This window comes from Camelus dromedarius, chromosome 1, assembly GCF_036321535.1.
Source record: "Camelus dromedarius isolate mCamDro1 chromosome 1, mCamDro1.pat, whole genome shotgun sequence".
Lineage (NCBI taxonomy): Eukaryota > Metazoa > Chordata > Mammalia > Artiodactyla > Camelidae > Camelus > Camelus dromedarius.
The window spans coordinates 83029634-83056613 of record NC_087436.1 but is presented as its reverse complement, the minus strand read 5'-3'; the positions used below and the strand labels follow the sequence as shown (position 1 = coordinate 83056613).

Genomic DNA, 26980 nt, shown 5'->3' with positions numbered 1-26980 from the left:
AAAAGGTATACATTGCATGGCCTATAAGAAATCCACTACCCTAGCAACTCAGCCAACGAGAAACCACCATCACCCCAAACTCTGACTTTTCTCCAAAGGACTCATTCAAAAGAACCTCTCCTGACTACTCCTGTTTTCTGTATAAAATAATGTTCCTCTCCTTTGCTCGTTGGACTTGCCTATGGTTTTTGCCATGGCTTGCTTGTCCTGAATTGTAATTCTCTGCTATTCCCCAGATAAACCCATTTTTGCCAATGAAATAACTGACTTATTTCTAAGGTCAACACTAGAGTGTTTTAAACATATAAAATAAATATAGAGAATATTGTAATAAATAATTATGTACCCACTGTGAGGATTTTTAGACATTAGCATCAGTCTGTTCTCTACAAAGAAATTCTTTTCAAATATAAATCAAGTCAAGTCAGTTTTCTTCTCAAAACCTCCATTGGCTTTCTACGTCTAAATAAAAGCTCAAAGTACCAATCAATGAGCCACCAGGCCCTACACCATCTGCCTCCCCATTAGTGCTCACCCCATCTCCTTCCATTCTCCCTCCCGTTACTGATACCTTAGCCAATTTACCTTGCTGTGCCTTGAAGATTCCAAGCACTTCCAATCTCAGAGCTTTGGGTCTACGGCTCCCTCGGTACCATTACTCTGATCTCAGTATACTCATTAGAATTACGTTCAGTGGTAAGATAGTGATATAAAACAATGTAGATGTTTATCTCTCATGTTCAGGAAATCCAGAGGTAGGCATTGCAGAGGTAGTATAACAATTCCATGGTTTCAAGAACTCTCATTCTTTCTATGTTGTTGCTTTGTCATACATGGCTTCTATTCCCAGTCATCTCGCTGTCCAAGATAGCCACAGGAATGCCAGTCACACTTGGATTTCCAGCCAACAGGGAAAAAGGAAGTGGGAAAGAGCACTCTATGTTTCTATGAAATGTGGGGTAAAGGAGGAAATGGAACACCTGATTTTTAAAAATGTTTTACAAAGTTAAACCTTTGCTGTCTAAATAAAATCTCATCTACCTTTGTGGGAGCCTTGAGAGCAATAATAAACTAAATAAATTCTTTTAAACTGAAAAACTGTAAAAATATAGTTAAGCTTGATCTTTTTGTACCACCTGTGGCCCAAGAGAGTTGTTTTTTTTTTTTCCTGTTTTAAAACAGAAACATTTTTTAAAATTAAAAGTAAATAACAAATCCAATGTATTAAAAATATATTTATTATTTATATGTTAAAATTTATACATTTAATTGTTAGGAAGTGAATCAATAAAACTACTATTTTTGAAGAACAGAAAAGTGTTGTGGAAAGGGTTTATTACAGTTGCAAAAACCCTCTGGAATGAATTTAATTTCTGCATTTGGTTGTACTGTATTGAGAAAAATCTGATTAACAGACTAGTAATTGGAGATGATTTCAGGTTTTTGTATTGCTTTGTTCATCTTACAATTTTATGATTTTCTCTTATTAAACAGATGACAGGAGAAGATTTACTCTGAGATACGTATACAAATGACACAAGTCAACACATAGGCTTTCAATTTGGTAGATAGTACATGAGAGGGCACAGTAGTAAGTATGTTTTTATACAATTTCTTTAATGTTTTAAATAAATAAATAAATACATATATATATTTAAAATGAACTATTGTAATTTTTAAAAACTGCTTTATTGACATTTAGATACCATACATTTTAAGTGTACAATTCAGTGAATTTTAGAAAATTTATAGAGCAGTGTAAGCATTACTGATCCAATTTTAGAACCTTTCTATCACCTCAAAAAGCTCACAGCAGACCTATGCTTAGTGGGTGGATTGGAACACCTGCACCTCCTCCCTCTTATTTCCTGGCCTTCCAGCTGAGAAGAGTAGATGGTCAGGAGGCTGGTGTGTTAATGCCTGTTTAAAAATACCTGAGATCTCTGTTTCTGTAGAGTCTCTGAATATAGCTGTAGAACTTGTAATGAATGATAAAAATTAAGTGATTTTGTCCTTGAGGGGCCTGTGAGCTGACTCATTTTATGTACGATATCATAGTACATAATTGGTATTGAAGTGTGTTATGTTTTGAATTGGAATGTTCGTAGGGTGTCAGAGGACAATTCTTCTGCTGTCTAGAGTTTTCACTGTATAATGATATCTTGTTGATTGGCAAGTTGCAGATGACTTTTTCTGTGGCCTTGGATGCCTACCAGAAGGGAGACATAAAATTCCCAACAAAATTGAGGGCACACTTGCTGGATACAATACTTGAAATTATGTAAGTGGGTTCACTACACAGTATATAGTCAAAGAGCTGCTGTCTTTCACACACTTTCTTTGTTTCTGAGAGAACATTTGCAGCTCCCACAAAACTGCTGTGAACACTACACAGGACTTTTCCCCACCTGCTTTTGACAGATTGACTCCATGGGGTTTAAAATGCCCTTTTTTTTTCTGGATCTGATAAGGTGACGATGTTCTTTTGAAAAAATACAGGTGAGACTTCTCTGGTGGACTAAGCAGGTATGGAACAGACCCTAGGGAAGAGGAGCAGACCTCACTGATAAAGTGATGACAAGGGACAGTCAATTACAGTGAAATGTACTGTTTCTACATAAGTTGGAGGGAAGTGATACAAAGGATGGGTTTGGGCAAAAGTCCAATGAGACTAGAGAGGCTTCTTCCTTGACTAGCAAATGAGGTCGCCCTGCTAGTTGTGCAGGAGAGCTAGGAGCGATCACACAGTTCCCCATGGCTGCCCCTTTTGCTGAAACAGGAGAAGGACCAAGAGAACCAAAGTCCCCTTGCTGAGATCTGTGCAGTTTGGACTGTTGTTTACCTAATACATTCAGCATCATCTCCTACCTAGCCTTTCTCATTTCAAGGAGAAGCCAGCCTAGGACAAGGGTTAAGGCTCCTCCTTTTCTAACTGGAACTGGAGGATTTATGCACTGGTCAAAGTGTGTTGGGAACTTGATTGCACTTAAAGTTGTCAAACCTGTCAGTCCTTAGGGACAGTGGAGCACAAGTCAACATGGTTCCTGGAACCTCCTCCCCACTGGCATAGTCAAAAATTTATGTTGGGTATGGAAACAAATCTCTAATTGGACTATGGACTGATTCAAGTATACAGCTGGGCTCTTTTGAGCCAATTACACAAAATATTGTAACTGATAACTGCTGAATCACTATAGGAAGAGTTGTGTTAAGAAAATATTCTTCTTGCCTATTTGCATTCATTCCTCTTTCCTACCTCAAGCACTAAACTACTTTCTGACTCTGTAGCTTTGCTTTCTCTGGGCACATCATTAAGTTGAATCTTACAGTCTTTCTGTCCTGCTTCTTTTGCTTAGCATATTTTTGAAGTTTGCCCATCTTATAGCATGAATTATTAGTATTTATTGCTGAACAGTATTGTTGAGCTGTATGGATATACCCATCTTTGTTTATCTACTCACCCAGTTGATGCACATTCATGCTGTTGCTAAGTTTTCGTTATTATGGATAATACCACATTTGCGTACAGGCCTTTGTGTGGATATCTGTTATTATTTCTGTTAGATTCCTGGGACTGAATTTCTTGAGTCATATGGTAAATTTATGTTTAACTTTTATTTATTTATTCATTCATTCATTCTTTATTTATATTAAGGTATGGTTGATTTATGTTTAACTTTTAAAGAAACTGCCACACTAGTTTTCCAAAGTAATTGCACCACTTTACATTCCCACCAGCAATGTGTGAGGACTCCAGTTTCTTCAAATTCTCGTACCAACACTTGTTATTGTGTCTTTTTGATTATAGCCATTCTAGTGGTGTAAACTGGTATCTCATTATGATATAAGTAAGCAGGTATAAAATTAAGGGCTAAGTACTCTAACATATTTTGTAAGTAGTTATATGGTTTAATATAAAAATAATACCATGAAGCCAAAAGCTAAGTTTATCACCACTAGACCTGCCTTACAACAAATGTTAAAAGGAGCACTTCTACCTGAAAAGGCAAAGGTACATGAAACTTTGGGTAAGGTGATAAATAGACAAAATCAGAAAATTGTAACTCTGTATCAGAGTAGGTTGTTAACACTTACTATAGTGTAAAGGTTAAGGGGGAAAAAAGCATTAAAAATAACTATAGCTACTTAATTTGGTGATGAACTCACAACATAAAAAAGGATAATTTGTGATAACAAAAACATAAAAGGGGAAGAAGAAAAAGATGGAATCTGTATAGGCAAATGAAGGTAAGATGCTATCAGCTGAAAAGGATCCTTTTATCTATGAGACATTTTATACAAAACTCATGGTAACTACAAAACAAAAATCTGGAGCAGAGACACAAAACATTAAAAAAAATAGGAAACTGAGAAAAATATCACTGAAGGCCACCAAAGTAAAATGGCAGACAAAAACAAGGAAAAAGAAACAATGGAGATATAGAGCAAGCAGAAAACAAAAGATAAAATGGCAGTAATAAGTGCTCATATATCAATAATCACCCTAAATATAAATGGAATGAATTCACCAATCAAAAGACATAGAGTGGCTAGATGGATGAAAGAATGAGACCCAAATATATGCTGCCTCTATGAGACTCATCTCAGCTCTAAAGACAAACATAGGCTCAGAGTGAAATGTTGGAAGATGACCCTACAAGCAAATGGCGGCCAAAAGAAAGCAGATGTAGTCATTCTCACATCAGTCAAAATAGACTTCAAGCCAAAAATAGTAACAGGAGACAAAGATGGACATTATATAATGATCAATCATAGGGAGAGGAGTGGAGGGAGGGGCAAATAGGTGAAAGTGACTAAGAGGTGCAAACTACTGGGTATAAAATAAATAAAGTACAAGGATGTAATGTACAGCACAGGGAATATCATCAGTATTTTATAATAACTTTGTATGGAGCATAATCTCTAAAAATATCAAATTACCATGTCAAACATCTGAAACTAATATAATATTGTAAGTTGACTATACTTCAAGAAAAATGTTTTTAAAAATATATAGGAACTATCTATGTACTATTACTTCCTTAATGTCTAAAAGGACCAAATAAAATAAATCATTTTATAATTAAAAAAAAACCCAAAATATTGCAGTACTAGCATAAGAATCAACATATAGACCAATGGAAATGGACTACAGATCCCAGGAATAAACACTTGTATATATGGTCAATTGATTTTCAGAAAAAGTACCAAGATCATTCAATGGGAAAAGGACAGTCTTTTCAAGAAATGATATTGGGTCCCTGCTTTCAAACTATACTGTAAAGCTATAATAATCAAATCAGCATGGTACTGGCTAGAAAACAAACACATGGATTAGTGGAAAAGAATAGAGAGCCCAGAAATAAACCCAGAAATAAATATAGTCACTTTTAATCTATATTAAAGGGGTCAAGAATATACAATGAAGAAAAGACAGTCTCTTCAATAACTGGTGTTGGGAAAACTGGACAGCTACATGCAAAAGAATTAATCTGGACTCCTTACTCATCCCACATACAAAAATAAACTCAAAATAGATTAAAGAGTTTAAATTTAAGACCTGAAACCATGAAACTCCTAGAAGAAAATAGACGATATACCCTTTGACATCAGTCTTAACGATATTTTTTTGGATCTGTCTCCTCAGGCTTGGGAGACAAAAGTAAAAATAAACAAATGAGACCACATCAAACTAAAAAGCTTTTGCATAACAAAATCTCAACAAAATGAAAACCTTGATTAAAAAATGGGCAGAGAACCGAATAGACTTTAAAAAAAAAAAAGACGTACATATGGCCAACAGATGAGGAATGTAAATCAAAATCACAATGAGATACTATCTGTCAGAATGGCTATCATCAAAAAGACAAGTAATAAGTATTGACGAGGCTGTGGAGGAAAGGGAACCCTTGTGCACTGTTAGTGTCAATGTAAATTAATGTGGGCGCTATGGAAAACAATATGGAAGTTCCTCAAAAATTAAAAATAGAATTACCAGAGGATTCAGTAATTCCACTTATAGGTATTTACCTGAAGAAAATAAAAACACTAATCTGAAAAGATGTATGCACACCAATGTTCACAGCGGCATTATTTACAGTAGCGAAGATATGGAAGCAACCTAAGTGTTCATCGATAGATGATTGGATAAAGAAGATGTGGAATATATATATACAGGGAACTATTACTCAGCCACAAAAAAAGAAATCTTGTCATTTGCAACAACATCAATGAATTGAGAGGGTATTATGCTAAATGAAATAAATCAGACAGAGATAGACAAATACTGTATATCTCTCTTACATGTGGAATCTAAAAAAATAAAACAAACAAAACAATGAAAAAGTACTCATAGAGAACAAAGGAGTGGTTGGCAGAGGCAGGGGTAGAAATAGGTGAAGGGGATTAAGAGGTTACAAACCTCCAGTTACAAAATAAATAAGCCACAGGGATGTAGTATACACATAAGGAGTATGGTCAATAATATTGTAGTTACTTTGTATGGGGACAGATGGTTACTAGGCTTATTGTGGTGATCATTTCATAATGTATGCAAATGTCAAATCACTATGTAGTACACCTGAAACTAACATAATGTTGTATATCAACTATATTTAAATTTAAAGAAATAAAATTTTTTAAAACATAAAAAACATGTTGGTGTTGGGAAAACTGTATACTTACATGTAAAAGAATGATTTTAGAAACCTTTATTTACACCATAGACAGAAAACTAACTCAAAATGGATAAAAGGCCTAAACCTGAGAGGTAAAATTATGAAAGTCTTAGAAAGAAATGTAGGGAGAAAGCAGCATGACAATGGATTTGCAATGATTTCTTTGATACGGCACTGTTGCTTCTTTTACGGTGTGCTTCCCCTCCTTCGCTATGACCACTGCGTGCCAACAGCAACCCTCAGACATTTTCAAACATCCTCTTTGGGGAGGCATGTATTGCCCTTACTTGAAACCACTACGAAATTGAAAAAAAGTTTTTGTGTGATGTTTACAGCATATTTTCAGAGATGGGAGACAAAAACATCATCTAGTAGGGTATCTTTTCTGACCACTATCCTTAACATAGAAAGTTAAATTGGCTAATTAACACTTTGGGAATGTCACTTACTTAAAATTTCTCTCTTTTTTTTTCCCATAAGAATAATACTTCTCATTTCAAATGATTGAGACTGTGCAGAAATTCTTAAAAAGTGGATAATAATAATAATTCACATTTGTGCTTCATGTTTGGCAAAAATAAACCTCTCTGATTTAATTTGAGGCCATAATAAATATGTGGAGGTTGCCCACATGGGTGTTAGTTTCCATTTAAAAGGTGTCAATTGGTTTCCTGCTATGAAAGATGAGAATGACTCACATTTCTTTCTACCTCCTTTCAACACCTGCCTTAGTTTTTATTATTTGTAATTTTTTATGTTTATAATATTTACATTATGTTTATAAACATAATTTCCACAGTATTATTTTCTATATAAATGTATTAATGCATATTGCCAATCTTTTTACTTACTTCTTCCTACAGTTCTTTATTTTTCTCTCTGTTAATTAGCTGGAGTTTATTGTTAAGTGGTTTTTTTTTCTACCGAGTGTTCATAGAGGTTATCTGTTCTGATTTCTTTCATGGTCAAGGATATTTGCCGTCACTTGGCACAGACGATGAGGCCCATAGAGAAATACTGTGACTCCAAGGAAATTAGGTATAGGATAAGTATATTTCATTATTAGGGAAGGTGTGACATTTAAAATTAAATTTAGTTTAAACTTTGTAGAGTACTCTTTGATTTACTTATTATAAGTGTCCCATAAAAAGGAAGTAAACAGCTTAAATTGATAGTTTGTGAAAGATGACATATGAGATAAATATGAAAATTAATTATCAAGATAGAATCTATATCTTTGGACATAGAAAATATTTATGAAATACATATAAAAATATTTGTGAGTAAAATTATTTGCTCTCTGAAATTTGTTTCAAAGTGATCTGTGGGCAAGGGGGATAAAAGGGGAGTATCAGTGAAACAAAGATTGGCCACTCACTGATCAGCACAGAGGTGTTCTTCATACTGTTCTTTCTGCTTATGTTTGGAAATTCCCATAATAACAAGAGAAAGTGAAGAAAATGACAGGCGTATTTGAGGACTTCTGTTTTCATCAGTATTGCAACATTAGAGACCCTGAAACTACCCAGCTACATAATATCTAAATATGCTTGATAAAATATTAAAACCACTCTTAAATGATTGATGAGTCCACTAAGATCCGAATGGAGTAGAGGCTAGGCAGGAAAACTTAAGTTTTAAAGCCGGAAACCCTGAGGCCTACAGTCATCTTTATTGAGACGCTGAACTGCACTGCACAAAGGGGACAGGGACAAAGCCTGAAGTCACATAAAATGGAAGCGTAATGCCTGGACCCAGGAGAGAAGCACCCTCAGGAAGGGTGAACTTGAAAGGAAACCCACCCTGCCAAGGTGGACCATAAGAACACATTTCTGTCTTGGGCTGGGCTATGAATGGACATTTAAAAAAAGGAGTTAAGAAAAAGCCTCCCCTGAGAACTTGTAGCCACTGGCCAGATCTCATGTAGTTTGGGACCCAGTCCACATTCTTTGCATGATCCAAAAACACAAGCCTATAATTTAAAGGGTATCAGGATAGGTAATATTCCCAGGTATCTAGGAGAAGCAAAAACAGACTTTCCCAGGGGAGCATACCCTCAGCCAGGCCTTAAAGAATTCGCAGAGACAACCAACAAGAAACTTACAGTAAAAAATTATAAAACAGAAATCAAGCAAGTCAGAGATAACAGAATCAGAACCACAGAGAGCTTAGGTTTTATAACTAATTATCAAAATTTAAAAAATAATTCTACTTGAAATATTTTCAGATGTAAAAATGGGCATTGAAAACAGGAGTGAGAATAAGAGACTCTCATGAGGCCAATTTGAAGAACAAAATACTACTTTTACAAATAAAAAAAAACTTACTGAAATTAAGAATTCAAATGGATAGAAGGTTAAATGAAAGATTAATATAATTGTGTAGAGAATGAGTGACCCAGAAGATGTATGTGTCTGAGGAAACTATCCAAGGTCTAGCCATAGGGAGATAAAGCTGTGGGAATATGTAAGGAGGATTAAGAGGCATGGTGGAGCAGGAAGAAGGCCTGTCAGACTGTATGTGTGTCTTCCTGTTTCCTACAAATGGAGCAGCCCGTTGGCTGCATCCCTCACCAAAACTTAGCAGCACTTTTATTTTTTTAATTAAAAAAATTTTACAATTAACATGGTTTATTTCATTATCAGTCTTACAAATGGCTGAAGTTGGGCATGCCCAGGATTGTAGCTTGAATGTCACACTTTTGTTAGAAACAATCTAATTTGGGAAGCCGTGTTATTGAGCAGAGAGCAGTGGAAATGCAGGGTTATCCAGCAATGTTAGAGACTGTTCCAGAGGCAGCAGGTGAGACCAGGTACTTCACAGCCAGAGGTCCACTCCAGGGGCTCTCGTCCACTGCCCACCTTCAAGGAAGCCCAGAAGCCTCTAGGGGCACCAGGGAGGCACAATGGGCTGGAGGAGCTTCACGGCCCATGTGCTGTGTCTCTGCCTCAGCATGGCCATCCACACCACACAGCCACACATCCCTACGCAGAGTGGGGCAGCACTGTCTCCCACTACCTCCACCCTTTTATAAGGGGGCAGCCCCATCCCTGCCCTGGATTTCAGAGAGTCTGGCTCCAGTCCCCAGCTTCATGTAGTTTGAGCTCCCTTTGAGACAGGAAGGAAAGGGGCAGGACATAATTAAAGGGATGACACAGCAATTAACACCAAAGTGGCAGAAAATTCAACTCCCAGTAGGCCTTGAGACCCAGGATGGCAGGAGATTGGACTTCCAGTAGTAGAGTGTGAGGGAAGGGACATAAAGGCACTTAGAACACTGCCTGGCAAGTAGCAAATACTCAAGAAATATTCGCCGTTATTATTAGCTTTGGATAAAAATTATGTTTTCCAAATATACAGTAATTAATTTTTATCTTTATTCAACCTTGTGACATAGATATTATCACCCTTAATTTGAGGTAGGAAATTGAGGCACCAAAGGGTCAAATAACAAAAACTATAGAGGTGAGAGGAATGTTGGGTACATCTACATTGGCTTACAGCTTTGTTACACATAGAATAATTAATGTGTGTTTCTTGGTCTGATATGAGCAATGACATAGGGAAGACTAAAATGTAACTGAGGGTGTAGCTATAAGTTTTTGGCTTTGTTGACATCATCTATTATAATATAGAGCGTGACAGCCAGATGAGGCAATTCTAAGGCATTATATAAAGAATCATGTGTCATTTAATGCTCATTACACTTTAGCTTCAGCTGACCCCACAAATGAACTCTTATCTCTACAGGCAATAAAATGTTAATAGTAGTCAGTAATGTATCTTATGAAAGAAGTGAAGCCCTCTTCCATTTTTACAACATAGCAGATTCATGTAAGGGTGGATAAGCCCCGGAATTAAATAAGGTAAACTCACTTTTATTACTTGGTCGATAAATATTTATCGAGAGTCTGTTGTGTTCAAGGCCCTGAGCGAGGCAACATTAAGGAAATACACGGGAGGTAAAAGACATACTTTCTAGCAACATAATTCCCATTAATGACACCACAAGGTGTTCAGCTTCTCAGTTTTCAGATCTTAAAGTCCGCTCTGGCTTCTTTGTCTCTCACGTTCAATGTTCTATCCATTACCAAGACTGTAAATTCTTCCTTTACCATGTTTCCTTCATGTCCCTTCCCTCACAAATTTTTTCCACCATTGCTCTAGTTCAGTCTTCATTATTTTCATTTTGAGATTTCCTACATCCCCCCATCCATTCTTTACGTGAACAAATTAATCTCTCTAAAACACAACTTTGATAATGTCATCCCAACACTAACCTTTCAGTGATTTCTCACTCTCAGGGTATGTCTAAACACCTTGATTTGGCCTTTGAGTCCTCCACAATTTGACCCTAGAAGGTTTTCTCACATTTCTGTTAGTATGTTACCAAGAATACAGGCTTTGAGCTGCTTCTTGGTGGAGAGGGTCCATGAACAAATGTTGTATACATGTTTTGCAATGATGAAACCTACTTAATCAACTTGTTTTAATCTAGCATCTTCCTATCTTTCTTTTCCATGTAACACATGTCCATAAAGTCCTTTGTTTAAGTAACTTATAGATTGCAGTATAACATACATATGGAAAAAGTAAAGAAGATCTAAGTAAACAATTTGATGGATATTTACAAAGTGAACACACCCGTATATCTGCCACCCAGACCTACATATATTTGTTTATTGTCAGTATCCCAGAAGTCTCCCTTATGCTCCACCCCTGTCATTGTCCCTTCCAAAGGTCACTACTCTTCTGACTTCTATCACTATACATGAGTTTTGTCTGGTTTTTTTTCTGTCTTGTTTGTTTTTATTGAGATATAGTTGACATAGAACAAACACACATACATACACACACATATATTTATATATATATTTGATCTGGGTGACAGATATACAAATGTGTTTATTTTGTAAATATACATCAGGCAGTTTACTTAGATTTTCTGTATTATACCTCAATTAAAAAGTTTACTCAAACAAAAGACTTTATGGATGTGTGACATTTAGTTTGGTAGACTCAACATTTAACTTTGCAGTCTGTTTTGCAGGGACAAATGTTACATCCTCTGCCCCACTTAATGAGTCTGCAGAATAATTATCAGTACCTAATTATATACATTCTTCCCCTGCTATGTCGTTTTTTAGAGCTTGACCGCCTCTGTGAACTTTATAACCAAACGAATTCTTTATTTGGTGTCTTGCCTGCTATAGAAAGAAAATTATATGAATCAAGGTGGTCTGGCTCCACATCTGGCCTCAACCACCTCCACCACCCCTGCCACAGACACACACGCACACATACACACATTATCTGTCTCTCTCTGTATTAATGCCAGCTTCTCTTCTTTTCTCTGTATCTATAAAAGACTCTGACAGCTGGTTTTCAGTATCTCTCTTCTCTCCAAGGTGGTCACTGCCTTGGCAGAGTCTGTGTTTATGTAGATGATCAACCCATCACCCTATCCTTCTGTGTTCTTTGATCTTCTCAACTTAACATTCAGATTCTAAACATCCCCTTGTTCCTCAGAGCCCAAGATTTCAGTTCATCCACTGATTATTTAACCAAACACTAGTCTAGGTACTGCTTTGAGGAACTTTACAGTTGTAATGAAAGTCCCAAATGAGTTCACTCCAAAATAGTGAGATTATTGAGATGAACCTGATGTAATCACACTTTGAACAGAGGAAGGGGAAGTCGGAGAGATTTGAAGTTTGAGAAGGACCTGCTTTGAAGGAATCCCAGAGAAGGAATGTGGGCAGCCTTCAGGAGCTGGTTGGCCATCAGCCTCAATCCTAAACTGCAAAGACCTCAGTCCTAAAACTGCAAGGAACTGGATTCTGCTAACAACGTGTCCTTGGAAGCAGATTCTTCAGATAAGAGCCTTCAGATAAGAGCCCAACTGGCTGATACTTTGATTTGGCGCCGTGATACCCAGAGCAGAGCCTAGCCCACCTAGATTCCTGACCTCCAGAATTGTGAAATAAGAAATGAGTTTGATACAACATTGTAAACTGACTATACTTAAATAGAAAAAAAAAAAAGAAATCAGTATTGTTTTAAGATGCTAAATTGATGGTAAGTTTTCACTCAGCAATAGAAGACAAATATACCTTCTTTCCATTTCCATGATCCTACTGTCACATTCAAACCATGGGACCTTGTCAAAACCTGGAATGCCAATATTAAATGCCAGTTTCTTGTTCAGTAACTTCATGCTCCTGTTTCAGCTTTTCAGCCTCCAAGTGACTGACCCCTCTTAAGCCCCCCTTCTACCTGTCTCTTCCTGGCTTCACTTTCCTGTGGTGAATCACTTCACCTACTTATCTCTTGCTCCATTTTTCTATTGCTTTACCTACCCAGCAAAACCACATCCTAGAATTTATTCATCCTTCTGACCTTCTCTATCGTCACTTCTTTGTGTTTGGGAAAACCATGCCCATTTGTGGCTTTGATGCCATCACATTTATAGAATCCAATCTTAGGGGTCCTTGGTGTTGCCATGCAATGTCTTTCTCTCTAGGTCCCTTATTAGAGTTAGAGGAAAAACTTTTCCTCTACCAATTTAGGTGCAGGAAAAACAGATGTGGGGCATAATGAGGGCTGTGTCCCAGGTCTCAGTGAAGCCCCTGGGATGTGCCCTGCCAGATATGGGTCCTTGGCTTCGCACAGGAAAGGATTCAAGAGCGAGCCACAGTTGAGTAAAGGTAGATTTATTTAGAGAGATACATACCACATAGAGTGTAAGGCAAGAGAAAGGCCATGAGGTGTGGGGGTTGGGTGCTCAGGTTAAAGTAAAAGTAGGTACACACTCCATAGACAGAGTGCGGGCCATCTCCAAAGAGATGAGGCGGCCACGAGGCGTGGTGTTGCCAGTTTTTATGGGCTCAGTAGCTTCACATGCCTACAAATGGGAAGACTATTCCAACTACCCTTGGGAAAGGGGCGGGGATTCCCAGGAACTGGGCCACGGCCCACTCTTTGACCTTTCGTGGCTAGCCTTGTGACTGTCATGGTGCCTGTAGGCATGGTATTTATCATGCTAATATGTTAAGATGAGTATATAATGAAGCTCAAGGTCTACTAGAAGTCAAACCTCCAGCCATCTCAATCTTCAAGGCCTAGTGGGAGTTGAATCTTCTACCATTTTGGTGTTAATTGCTGTCATTCCTTGAATAACTGTGCCCTGCTCCCTTCACTTCTGTCTCAATTATACCAGGTAACCACTTTCCTTTCTTATGGCTTGTCCTCTTGGCATGCACACATATTCTGGCCTGTCTAATTTAAACCAAATAAGAAATATTTTCTCTGAACCCCAAGATAGCCTTTAGGTATACTCCTTCCTGGAGACCTTTGGTAAGAATTGTCTGTACTCTGTTTCCATTCCTTCATTTACTCGTCAGTGCTCATAATGGCTCAGGCCATTACCACTGACCAGTCTCTCACTGCGCTGATCAAAGGCCCCTGGTAGCTGTAAGCAGAGCTGTGGGAGATCATGGTGCATACAGTCTCTTGCACTGCTTTTTATTTGCTTCAACTTGGAGTGGTAGTGAAAATAAGTATACTGGGATCCAATATAGATATTACATACATAATCCAAATGCCTCCAGGCCTATAATAAACCCTGCCCTGAAACCTGGACTTGCCAGGGGGAAATTGGCCAGGGAACAGACTGGGTCCTTACCGGTCCTTACCTGGCACTTGGTGGCCAGGCAGGCAAATAGAGAACTCAGGGCATCTGGGAGAGGCTTGGAGGATATCAAAAATCCTATGAGAAGGATGAAGAGAGTTTCTCTTAGGTCCATAGGAGAGCTTTGATAGTAGGTTGCCTGATTGTTGGAGTTACAGGCTCAGGAAGTTTGTTCCTTTAATAAGAAGATTGTTTTTGATTTTGCTTTGGTTGCCATTCTGTATAATAAATCATATCCTTTATTAACACTAAACAAATTTGTAACCATCTGTTGCTGACATTTCATCAAGGACTGATACCCCTGTGAAAACCATACAAGCAAGCCCCTCACTAGTATGGTTCTGGGAAAGGAGAATTACATCTCCCACCCCCCACCCCCAAAGTCTCCTAGTTATTTTTGGAGTTTTCAAAAATGAGGCTCAAGTGATTTCATGAGTGAGTCTGTTGGCTCCCTTTACCTGAAGGCATCTTTTTGATTTGTCTAGTTATGTCCATGTGCACTGCCTACAAAAGCACATGGTGACACCTCACCCCTTCCAGTGCCCATTTAAGATCTCTAGTGTGTGTATCAAGGGTGTGGACCCTAGATGGCCCCAAGGCTTTTGTTTAAGATCCTAAAGAAATCCTAATTTTGATAATTGATTGCAAGGCACATAAAACATGACAGTGACTTCAACCAGCCTGGAGATAGTCCAGCAGATCAGTGATATCATCAGAGATCCACACTCTGTTTATTATTCTGCCATCTAAGAAATTAATAGAAAGAGTTGGGGAAAAGCCTTACATGGAAAATTTACAATTAAACCACAAATGATCATGAAACATTAAAAAAAGCTCACTCTTGCTAAGTCAGAGAACTATAAACTAAAACACTGATGTGCCATTTGTTCCCTATCAAATTAAAAAAATTAAAATTATTATCTTATCCAATATTTGTCAGAATTTAGGGGAACAGGCAATCTTTTAAATTGTTAGGAGGTTGAATTTGGCAGAAAGTTTTTGTGGGAAATTAGTTATGTGTATTAAAGTTTTTAAAATGAGCATACCTTTTGCCTCAGGATTCCTGGTCTGGAATTTATTTGGGTATGTGCAATAACAGCTCCAAGGGTGTTTTGTGAATAACAGAAAGATTGGTTAAATTACGGCACATAACAAACGACTGAATACCATGCAGCCATTAAATATAAAATTGTAAAAAGATACTGAATCATAGGGAGCCATGTTTGCAATATAGCGGTTTTAGAAAATAATAATAGCTACCAATCTATTGACTGCTAACCAGTGATAATGACTTCTTTACACACACTTCAGTACTTAACACACATTATCTTATTTCATCTTTTCTACCCTGAGAGATTGTTTCCCCTGATTACCAGTAACCACCTAAAGACAAACTAACTAGTTCAAGTTCAAGTCTCCAGGGTTGGGGAGAACCAGGATTCAAACATAGGCTATCTGACTCCAGAGATGATGACTTTCATCCTTGTACTTTGTATGTAAGCCCATTTTTGTTTTTTGAGGAAATATGTGTGCATAGAAAAAGACTAAAAGCAGATGGTATGTGGCTGATGGGTTACAGGCGATTTTAATTTTTTTCTTGCTTGGTATGTAATGAGAGAGAGATAAAAAAAAGTTTAGTTAATTGAAAAAGTAAAAGTGCCAGATTAAGAACACATTCAGGGAAAAAACAACAAAGTAAAGTAAAATAAAGGGTTAAAGGCAAAAACAAAAAAACAAAAAACACACACATTCAGTGGAGTCCCAATAACCCAGCTCTATAAATACTGGGCAGTTCAGAGAGGTGATGAGGTGGAGAGCAGAGGGTGGGGTCTGAGAAACTGAGTCACCCGCTTATCCTACTAAGTTTTGTCCTTGTGCTAAATGGTCTCCTTTGAACTAGGTGACTCAACTGTAAAATTAGTAAGGTCCTCTCCCTCCCTAATATTCTATTACTACCTCAAATAACCAAACAATAAAAGAGGGAGCAGGACATTTGAAAATAATTAGCCCAAAATAAAATGCTACCTTATACGTTGAAATAACTCATTTCTTTACAATACAATACATTTATGAAATGCCTACTTTAATCTGAATTTTTCAAACAGAATTTGATGGCAATGAAAGTATTAGGATGAGATTTGGAACCCTTTTCCTGAATCTGCACAATCACTTTCTAGCTTTTCCACACGATCAGTGTACTGAACATAAGTATTTATTACAGGAGTGTAAAGAACACATTTAAACTGTTTATTGTAATATTTTCATTCAAAATGTTTTGGTTTCCCCTTCCCCCCACCCTTAGATTCGGTTCCTGATTTTATTGGCCCTGGGCCGCTCGCACCAGATCTCTCAGAAGCTCATTCAATAGAGACCGCCTACTTGCTCTGGGGTGGACAACGTGCATGACAGAAAAAAAAATCGGTGTCAATGTCCTCTGGTGCTTAGGGGTGTGGGACACCGGTTTTGACCAAATCCATCTAGGTCAGCGCGGGTATTTATCAGTTTAGTGGTTCCCTGGACTAATCGCCACTGTCCGTCTCCTACAAACCCTAGAGACAGGAGTTTTCTGCTTTGTCCTTGCATGCTCCAGGATAGTCATCGTCGTGACTCGGGCCCCGCGGGCGGGTGACAGGTCCAGCGTCTGGCTGGGTCCGCTCGCTTATCTCTGCCGGGCAGGCGGCGCCACGCCTTCCGCTGGCGCGCGGGCACCGACCCCGAGGGAGCCGCGGCGCGGAGGAGGGGCCGCCTCCCTGCGCCCTCCACTCCCGGAGCCCGAAGCGTGCAAGGTGAAGCCGGCGTCGGTGTTGTTGGCGCTCGCCGCTCGCTGCCCGGACCGCTTGGCTGGCCGCCCGCCGCCCGTGGCCGTGAAGATAACTCGGGGCCAGCGCCTTCCCAGACCCGCCGCTGCGCCTGTGAGTTGGGGCTCGCCGGGAGCGCGCGGGCGCGGTGGGTGGGCTGCCCGCCGGGCTGTGAACATCTGTAGCGGAAGGCCGACCCCGGCCCGGTTTTGCTGCCGGCGCGGTTTGTGTCCTGAGCCCTGCGCCGTTCCAGACTGAGTCCAGAGCGCGCGAGACGGAAGAGGGAGTCCTCGGCCGTGCGACAGAGTCTGGGGAGACGCTGGAAGGGGGCAGCCTGGAAAGGAAGCAGGGAGTTTTTGGAAAAGCTCTCCACTATTTAGAAAGCACAGTGCAGATGCTTGATGTCTTTGTTAAGTAGGAGCTGCTTCCGTAGGGTATGTTTGGAAGGTCCCGCTGACTCATCTCAGAGTTTATATAAATGATTGTTCGTACTTCGCCTCTGAGCGTAGCAGCTCCTGAGATTGAAGCCCCTGGTTAAACTGAACCGCTACTAAGCTGAGTGAGTAAACTGTGAAAGCCGTTTGAGATGTGTGTGGCACGAAAGGTTCGTAGGTATTGCGTGAACATTTGGTAGAAAACAGAAATTGTACAAATGAGATGTTTAGGTTTTAATTATTTCTTCCCAGTCCCCATACTTTTCATTTGAAAGTATGAAATAGACTGAAAATTTAGACTTTTTTTTCCAGAAAACAATGTCTTGGTGCAACCAATTCCGTGTCTGGTAGTGTGTGTTAAGAGCCCACTGGTAAAACTTTTACCTTTCTCCAAATGTATGAAACTAGAGTTGGTATGGGATGGATAAAACCTTATTGAGTATGGAAGTTACTACAAGATGAGAGAGAAATTTGTTACTTTAAAGGGATTAACCAACATATTCTATGTCTTTTTCTTCCCCCAGGACGTAAAGTTTGTCCATAACTTTAGATGGTTTGCTAAAGAGTTGTTGAGCTGTCTTTTGTAATTTTTCTGTGGATAGTTGACTTTTAATAACTTGAAAAATTTAACCAGCTTATTACAATACTTAATAAAAATAATTCTGAAGACGTTAGAACAATACAGGAAAATACATGACTGAAAAAACTATATTGCAAATCTGGCAGTTTTAAAAAACCTGTATTATTGCTTACGTTTTATTTTTCTTGCCTAATAGAAATATAAAAGCTCACTCCATACTTCAGAAAAGAAAAAAGAAAAAAAAACTTCATAGTAACAAATGTTTATTGGTCTTTATTCCAGACCCTGGCACTCAGCAAGAGCTTCCTTAGAAAACACATTCTTTTGCATCAAAATGATATTAAAATACACTTACAGCCAAAATGGATTTCTGCATTTATTTTTATTAAGCACTCATAAAGCATTTGAGGCAAACATAAGTATTACAAATGGAAAATAAAATACACCAAGAATAGGGGAGCAGTTTAGGGGAGCAGATTAGAATAGTTGTGGACAGGAAATTAAAGTTACAACCTGGAGGCCAAAACAAAAAGGGACTGATCAGTCATACAATTCAATGAGGATAAAGGCAGGAAATATACGAGCTCCTTGGAGAAGATTTTTTCCCGGCATCTACTTCTGAGGGAGATGTTTTGTGTCACAGAAGGATGCAAAGGAGACTGAAAAATGGCAGTGGGAGAGCATCCTTTGGGCTCATCCCATAGTACATGCACCACTGTGTTTTCTAGGACTACATGCACTAGTTGTGATTTTCCTTACGGTAAGTGTTATAAGAAACACCTGTTGGATGCTAAGCCCCTATGGTCACACATGCTGCTGTTTGACTACTTAGGGCTTGTTTGGGAATCTAGATTTTTTTAGAGGGATAGGTAGACCTGTCCTTCAGATACTCTGTATTTCTCTCAAGCATTTTTGATAGAAGTTTGGCAGCTGTTGAAGTCTATTTCAAGTGGGAAGGTTTATTACTGAGATTATAGGTTAGGGTTGTGATCTTTTAGTGCAAATTAAAGAATCTGAGTGGCCATCCTCTCTATAGGATATAGGATGTAGGATATATGGGTCTACAGGAAGTACAAGTTTATCCTTTAAAAAATCAGTTCCCACTTCACTCCACGATGTGAACCAATAATGATAAATTGTCTAGATGATTTTGGCCTCATTTTTTTTCCCCAACAACAGCTTTGTGAAATATAATTCACATGTCATACAGTTCACACCTATTTAAAGTGTACAGTTTGTGCAGTCATCATGTTTTCATCATCCTCTCCCCTAAAAACCTATTAACACTCACTCCCCCTTCTCAGCATAGTCCCCCCACCCCCTCTGGTTTTTTGGAAGCAGATATTCTACCTCACTAGGAGACTGTTAAGAAAGTGGATATCTAATTTTTGACCCACAGAGTTAGCTTGTTTATAGAAATAAAGAAAATATTCAGAGAATCATTGCATTGAAAATTAGTGTACTGTAGTTTAAACTGAGGTGGGTGGGTGTGGGTTAAGCAAAAATGCTGCCCCCATCCTGATTTCAAATAAGAAGTTTTGTTTTCAGCAGGAGGAGTGGAATGAAATCTTGGCAAGGTCAGAAACCTTGTTGAAAATGCTGATCCCTAGCTCAGTCCCTTTGGACTGGCAACTGAAAAGACCCGTTAGTCTTTGGAAGAGGAGTTGGCTGGAAATTAGTGCATAGGCCCAGGTAGCATTAGGTATTTCTGTGTCATTTCATAGGCATTGAGTTTTTCCCAGAAGTGTAAAAATGGAAGTCTCCAGAAAACAAGAACCGCTGTGATCGCCCCCTGAAGACACTTGAGCTGAGTGTCTTACAAGGAAAGAGGAAAGACTGCTGGAACGGTATCCAAACTTCATCAGATACTTTTACACAGGAGTTCTGCCTCTTCTCTTCCTATTCTGCACAGCCTGACCCTGGCTCCACCCTGACCGGACCCTAGGGAACAGGATGGGTAGAAAAGTTAGAGGGACAACAGAATAGTTAGAAAGGGAGAAGGAAGCGTTTCATTTTACCCCTTTTCCTCAATCACCCCGTGTTAGTTTGGAATGTGTTAATACAAGATCATCCGGTCCTCAGAGTAATAAAGGAGGTAGCCATTAACTGGTGAGTGCTTGCTGTGTGCAGGTAGTTTTTACATCTGTTCTCAGTTTATGCTCGCACTAAACCTTCCAGGGAGGTTTAGGAGTTTGGTATTTATAGAGGAGGCTGAGAGGTCTCAGGGTCATTTATAGCTGGAACAAAAAAACCATATTGAACTGTAATTGGAGTTCACCAATCCTTGCTTTGCTTTGCTTTGCTTTGCTTTGCTTTGCTTTGCTTTGCTTTGCTTTGCTTTGCTTTGCTTTTCTTTTCTTTTCTTTTCTTTTCTTTTCTTTTCTTTTCTTTTCTTTTCTTTTTTGGATCTAGCCTGGTCATTTGTTTCACATTTTCCTTACATGTTCACAAAGCAGCTCACAGGGCCATGGAAAGAGTGTGTGAGTTGACAGGGAGAGGGAGGCCCAGACCTAACGTGCTTCTATAAACTGTGCCATTTCTTCATTTTCTACTTTTGATGAAGTCTCCTCATCTCTCTGGACTACAGTTTCTTCACAGGACCAGAGAATGTATGAGTTTGAATGGGTGGGGTCTGATTGTATTTGAGTCCAGAAGTGGAATCTGGGCTAGTTGAAAGTGCCAGAACAGTAGTACAGAGTGTCAGGTATGCTGAGAACACTTCATATTCTTACCTGATCCATCAGTGAAGGTTTCTGCAAACTTGCCATCTACTTTGATTAATAATCTTTCTGATCCATTTCTCCTGTTTCATAACATGGGTTAGATGTCTTCCCAGGATACCTCATATGATGGTTACCTCAAATAAAACATGTGCTTCAGAAACCATGAACTAGTAAGCTAATTTTAGTTAAAAATCGAAGGGTATCATTTCAGCCATACCTAAAGCTTAATAGTAATAGTATTATCATACTAAACTGTTCACTGCTTCTATCTGGAATCTAAGGTATGAGTAGAGTCCATTTGACATATGCAGTGAGATTTACTCCCAGATGTAACTAGCAACCAATGGCCAGTTGACTCATTCCAGTTGCTCCAGTATAGATCCATCCTTTCTACTTTGCTCTTTCCTGGAGCTACAAACCACTCACTGTGTTCTGATTTCATGCTTAGATATATACCTTCACTCTCTCCCAGTTAGATGGGTGTGTTCTATCTTGCCTCCTAGAATGCCACCCAATCTGGAGAAAAATTCAAGAGGTTTTAATTTTTCAACAGAAATCAAATTGCTATTCTCCTCTCCCTTCATAATTGCCACCTAAACAAGGAAGAGGTGCAAATTGCTCCTGGAGAGCAGTTTACAAAATGTAAACTTCCTGCTTTCTTCCCTGTCAGTGTGATAAGGATAGCCCCTACACTTGGTTTTTAGATATCACAGCTCTCCTATCATTTGAATTTCAGCTAATTTAAAATATGTTAGAGAAACAAGGAAAAGATACCTTTGAAGTGTCAATGTATTTCAAAATACATTTAGCTGTGGCTATGTGGTATAGGTCTTGAAGTTTTAAAGAATAAAGATGATATTTTAAGTCTAATATTACACTTGCATTAGAAGCATTGGGAAATACTGAGGTTATTTCATTATTTTAATTTTTTATTTTGAAATAATTTTAGACTGAAATGTTGCAAAAAAAAATGGTTCAGAGAGTTCCTCTGACATCTTATGTAACTAATTGTTGAAACTAATGGATTAACATTGGTAAATGCTATTAACTATAGACTATTTGGATTTCCTCAGCTTTTCACTATTCTTTTTGTTCAGAATGCAGCCTAGGAGCGCAAACTGCATTTGATTGTTGTATATCCTTAATTTCTTCCAATCTGTGGCAGCTCCTCAACCTTCTGTTGTTTTTTCTGACCTGGACACTTGTGAAGAGTGCTGGTCAGTTATTTTGTAGAATGTCCTGCAATTAGTACTCAGTGTTTTCTCATGCTTAGATTGAAGTTATGTATTTTGGGAAGAGATACTATAAGTAATTCCAGTGCATCATATCAGGGGTCCATGATGTCTTATTACTGATGTAAACCTTCATGAAGTGCTGTTTGCCAGGTCCCCCTTGTAAAGTTACTATTTTTCCCTTTGTATTTAGTAGATATCTTGGGAGAGAAACTTGGACTATGTAAATACCCTGTTTTTCCTTAAATTTTTAATCACTAGTTTTAGCATCCATTGGTAGAACTGGATGTACATGAAACTGTGTTGTTCTAATCATGATTTTAAAATTGGTTTTCTCATTTCTTCTATGTTTATTAATGAGAATGCTTCTGTAAGGAACAGATGTTCTTTCACCATTTATTTATTCAACTATTTTTATCAGTACACACTCATCAATATTTATTTTATTATATGCATTGTAATCCAATACATCATCATTTAGTTTGCTGCTCAAATTGTCCCACCTTTGGCCACTGGGAGCTCTTCTTCCAGCTTGGCTCCTGTGCCCTTTTGACAGACCACCTCCCTACTCCATTTTTTAAAAAAGGCATTTCCTTACTTTCTGGCATCACAAAAGCTCCAGGCTCATTTTTATATTTTTCATGCCCCAGCCATGGAATCAGCCATTTCTTCAAGACACTTTGGTTCCCTTTTTTGGAGACTGTTACAAGAAACCAAGATCTGGGTACTAGGTATGTTGCTGGAGTTTCTTTGAGCTTTTTAAGTTCAATAGATTTGTGACCTAGTAAATGCATCTCTCCAAAATCAGTAATGCCTTTAATTTCAAACACTCTAGAGGCCCCAGTTGTAGTTGCCAATTTAGGTTCAGCCTCTTATGGGAAAGAAATGAAATTGACAGGGTTTAGAATTTTAAAAGTTCCCAGTTTTTCTCAAATGATGATCTGTAAGTGCTTACATAAGAAACAGAATGAATACATTAATTTTTATTTATTCAGGCTCTGATAAGAAAGTAGGAATTTTTTTTAGCTTATTTTATTTAAACTATGTCCTGACTGATGGTTGAAGGGGAGCTATGTGTGGGTCATATCTTTCAGATGTATAAATTATGAGGTCCCAGTCCCCTACTCCCCACCTCCATCCACCCCATCCTGGGGCAAATCTTTCTCATTCTGAAAGAAAGGGTTTTAGGCAAGATCTTCATTTCTCTTGTTTTTTTGTGTGCTAAGAGGACTCCTGAATATCCAGAAAATTTGGACATTTCCCCTCTATTTTAGTTATAATTTTAGTGCCTGTTGATTGAGTTCACAGTGATAAAAAGATTCAGTTAAATTTCAGATTTGCATTTATGTTAGTCATGCTAGCTTACTTTTAATATTGAGGTGTATTTACTCAGTTAAACTTTATTTTAATCTTAGCCAGCCCTGATGATATACAGAACGCTTTCCTCAGGGTTTCATTTCCACAGACCTTCTGTAACTTTCTTCTTATTTTCAGATTTTGTCCTATGCTTTTCCTTTCTTTCTTTGTCTCCAGGACAAAATTACTTTCATTTCCCTTAATGAAATGTATTTCCATTTCTTATACCCTTTTTCCTTTCATAGAAAGATATTTTCCTTACGAGTTTTAGTTGTCTCAAATACATGTATTAATCAAAATTCTTTTGAAACCCTTAATTTCTAGTGAAAACTAAGAAGTCAGCAATTATTATAAACTTTCACAGTATTATTCTGTAGATTGGCAAAATCACAAATACTGTTTATTTCTAAAACACAGACTTTTTTATAGAAAATTTTTTATTGCGATATCAAACATTTTTGTTAATACACCTAAAAAGTTTCTCTGTAAAAGGAAGCCTTTCTTGAGTAATAAATGTTTCAGTATCTCATTTTATTTGGGAGTGATCTATACATTGAATAAATTTTCATCATTTCACTTAACTTAGCAAAACTCTAACGTTTTAAGTCACCAAAAATCTGGAGAAACCATTTTTAAGTAGACACAGCATAAAACATAATTATTCTTAAATAATTTACCTAAAAGCTCTTACCTCATTTATATCTATTAAATTGCAATTATGTTTAGATTATCCATGAAAGACATAAAAACAAACATAGCTACAGATCTCATAGCTTCATTTCAAAACTTAGTCATCAATCGGTTATTACATTATAAACTTACTAGTTCATAAATAACAACTGGAACAAGTTAAATTTATTTGCTCAGATGACGAAAGCTTTTCTCTATTTGTGGAAAAGACTTTTAAGATTTGTATTTGTTCTTGATAAATCCTTAAGGAAGCTGTGAATTAGATTTGTTGAGGGAGTCTTTCTAGCTGTTTGAGTTTAAAAAGGCTCTTTTCCCTTTTTTGGGGGGTGGAGGTGGGGGTCTTCAGGTTCTACCTGATTGAGCTAATTCAGCTCAGTCTCAGGTCCTTGTGGGCTGTATTTACATACCTGATTTGTAGAGATTTGCAAGACAAAGACAGTTGCTTTTAAATTCCCCAGAGAACTGGTCTGCTGCCTAAGTGATAATAAAAGATTGATTTTCCCAGCTACATTTTCTTTAATTCGATTTTTTTTTATCAGTAAGTAGACTTCCAACTACATGGAAAATCAAGAGTTCTATGTTCTAAAACTTAAGGGTTCAATTTATCACGCCTTCAAAAGTTTGCTCAAGGTATTCAATAAAGGCCCTCTTTCAGAGTGTACAAATTAAACCCAGAGCAATTTACCCTAGGGGCAAAAATTCTCCATTATTGCTTTTATATTAGCCCCTGAATACTAGCACTGAGTTTTATTTCATATTGTGTATGGACGCAGATAACCCTATGGATTTTTTTAGTATGTTTAATCAGTATTGCCTGAGGAACATATTTATATGCCCTGTCTTATACCAGGCAAGGGGAAGTGTTCCCCAGTGAGACCTGTTGTTTGTCACATAGTATGATTAGGCAAAAGAGATGTAACCACCTTATAGAAAGCCAGTTCAAATATATCAATTTTTATAAACATTCATTTCAATTCTATCAACTCTTAACCTTTAACTTTATCCTCCATTAGGACCCCATCAGCCAGTCTTGGTCTTACAAGGAGTCCCAGAAACCTTTCTTTTTATCCCCTGACCATTTTATCTATTTTTGTATAAATGGCTTTGGGGTGTCCAGTGAGGAATTGAGCCAAGGGACTCAGGATCTTTCGTCAATCTTTGAACTTAATTAATTGGCCTAACTGTTGCCCCAAGCAATCGCTGGTCAGGTATCTCAGTGTAATTTTTTAGCAGCCTTTTAAATATATGTATTTTAAACTGGAATAAACAGAGTGCACTTGTTTAGGGCTCTTCAGTGTTGAGGACTGTCAACTGAAATAAATGCACAGCCTAAAAGTTGAGAGTTTTATTCAACGGAAGGACTCAAACCGGGATGACAGCCTCTCAGATGGCTCTGAGAAACTGCTCCAAAGAGGGTAAGGGAGAAGCTAGGATGTATTGGAGTTTTACAACAAAGACCAGGTAGTTGGAACATTAAAAGATCACTTGTTATCTGAAGAAAACCAGAAGGAGTCCTAGAAGCCTTTTTTTTTTTTTAATCTCTTGTCCATTTTATCTAATTTTATATAAAAGTCTCTGGGATCCTTAGTTTGAGCCAAAGGACTTAGGCCCTTGTCGATTTTAAAATTTGATTAATTGGTCTAACTGTTGCTCCAGTTGTTGATCAAGTATCTCAGTGTATATTTTTTCCCCAGCCCTATAAATATATACATTTTAAACCAGGGTAAATAGAGCAGACTTGTTTGAACTTTAATGCTGGGGACCAGTAGGTGATCCCTTTGGCCTTTTTAACCTTACGTAGTGTAGTATCAAAACCTTGTCTATCTTAAGCCATAAATATCCCTTTTATTTATCCCATTTTAAATAACCATCTGAACAATATTTATCCATTTGGGATAAGTCCCTTATTTTTCCCTTGTTAAGAAAAAAAAATCTTTAGACATTTTCTACATTCCTTTTTCCAGTACTCAACCTAATTAACATTAATTATTCTAATGTTTTTATAGCATCTCTAAAACCCATTGAGGGGAAAAGGGAAACATAAATACAGCTTTTCAAATCCGTTTTTTTTTTAAATTAAGTTCTTAGGTTAACCGTTAGATATATATTTTTCCACCTTTAAACTTGATTGATTTTTATAGGTACCAATAAAACCTATAAACTATAGGTTTATAACGAGAGCTCTCTAAAGTTTTACCAGTTTAGAAGTTTTTCCAATTTAAAGGATCTGTCATCTGGCCATCAGTGAAATACGTATATATTAGTAGTGATTTTAAAACGATAAGACAAATAGGCTTTCCCACAAGAAAGTAGGAGGGGTGGGTTGCCGCCTAAATAAGATTCAAAAGTTTACTCCCCCAAAATGTAAAAAGGCCTTTGCGGTCCAGGCTGATGCAACAAAAGGTTAAGGTGGCAAAATGTCTGAGAATTGGTACAATCAAAGGATTGTTCAGAATCCCAATTTATTTGCTTGGCCACCATATGTACATCATATTTATACCTTCTAGATGACAGAGTCCAAGTTTTCGTTAAAAAAAAAAAACACATACATACATACATACATACATACACACAAAACGCCCAGAGAAAGAAAACCTTTACATTTCAAGGACACAGGAAGAAAAATCCAAGTTCCTCTTAAAAGGGCTTTTGTTTTTGTAAGGTAGGAATTCCGGAGAAAAATATTTTTATCAGGCCGACTTTTTTTTTTTAACTTAACTGCGTAAGCAATGGAAGAGCCCTGACCTAGTTATTTTCAAGGTAAGATTTTCTTTAATTCTCAGCTGAAGTAAATTTTGTA

The 26980-nt window shown here is 37.8% G+C and overlaps 1 protein-coding gene across 8 annotated transcripts in view; it reads left to right on the top strand.

The window, feature by feature from the left end:
- ABCG2 (ATP binding cassette subfamily G member 2 (JR blood group)) overlaps positions 1 to 26980 on the top strand; it is a 114851-nt gene that overhangs the window by 36873 nt on the left and 50998 nt on the right. For 2 of the 8 annotated variants that reach the window (XM_031433730.2, XM_031433749.2), the window contains exon 1: positions 16776 to 17279. The exons of 2 other annotated variants lie outside the window; for them this stretch is intronic. The gene's annotated coding sequence lies outside the window, so the exon portion shown is untranslated. Of the gene's footprint in view, positions 1 to 16775; positions 17280 to 17553; positions 17725 to 26980 lie in introns of those variants that run through there. 4 more of the 8 variants (XM_031433758.2, XM_031433738.2, XM_031433742.2 and 1 more) reach the window with 4 other exon arrangements.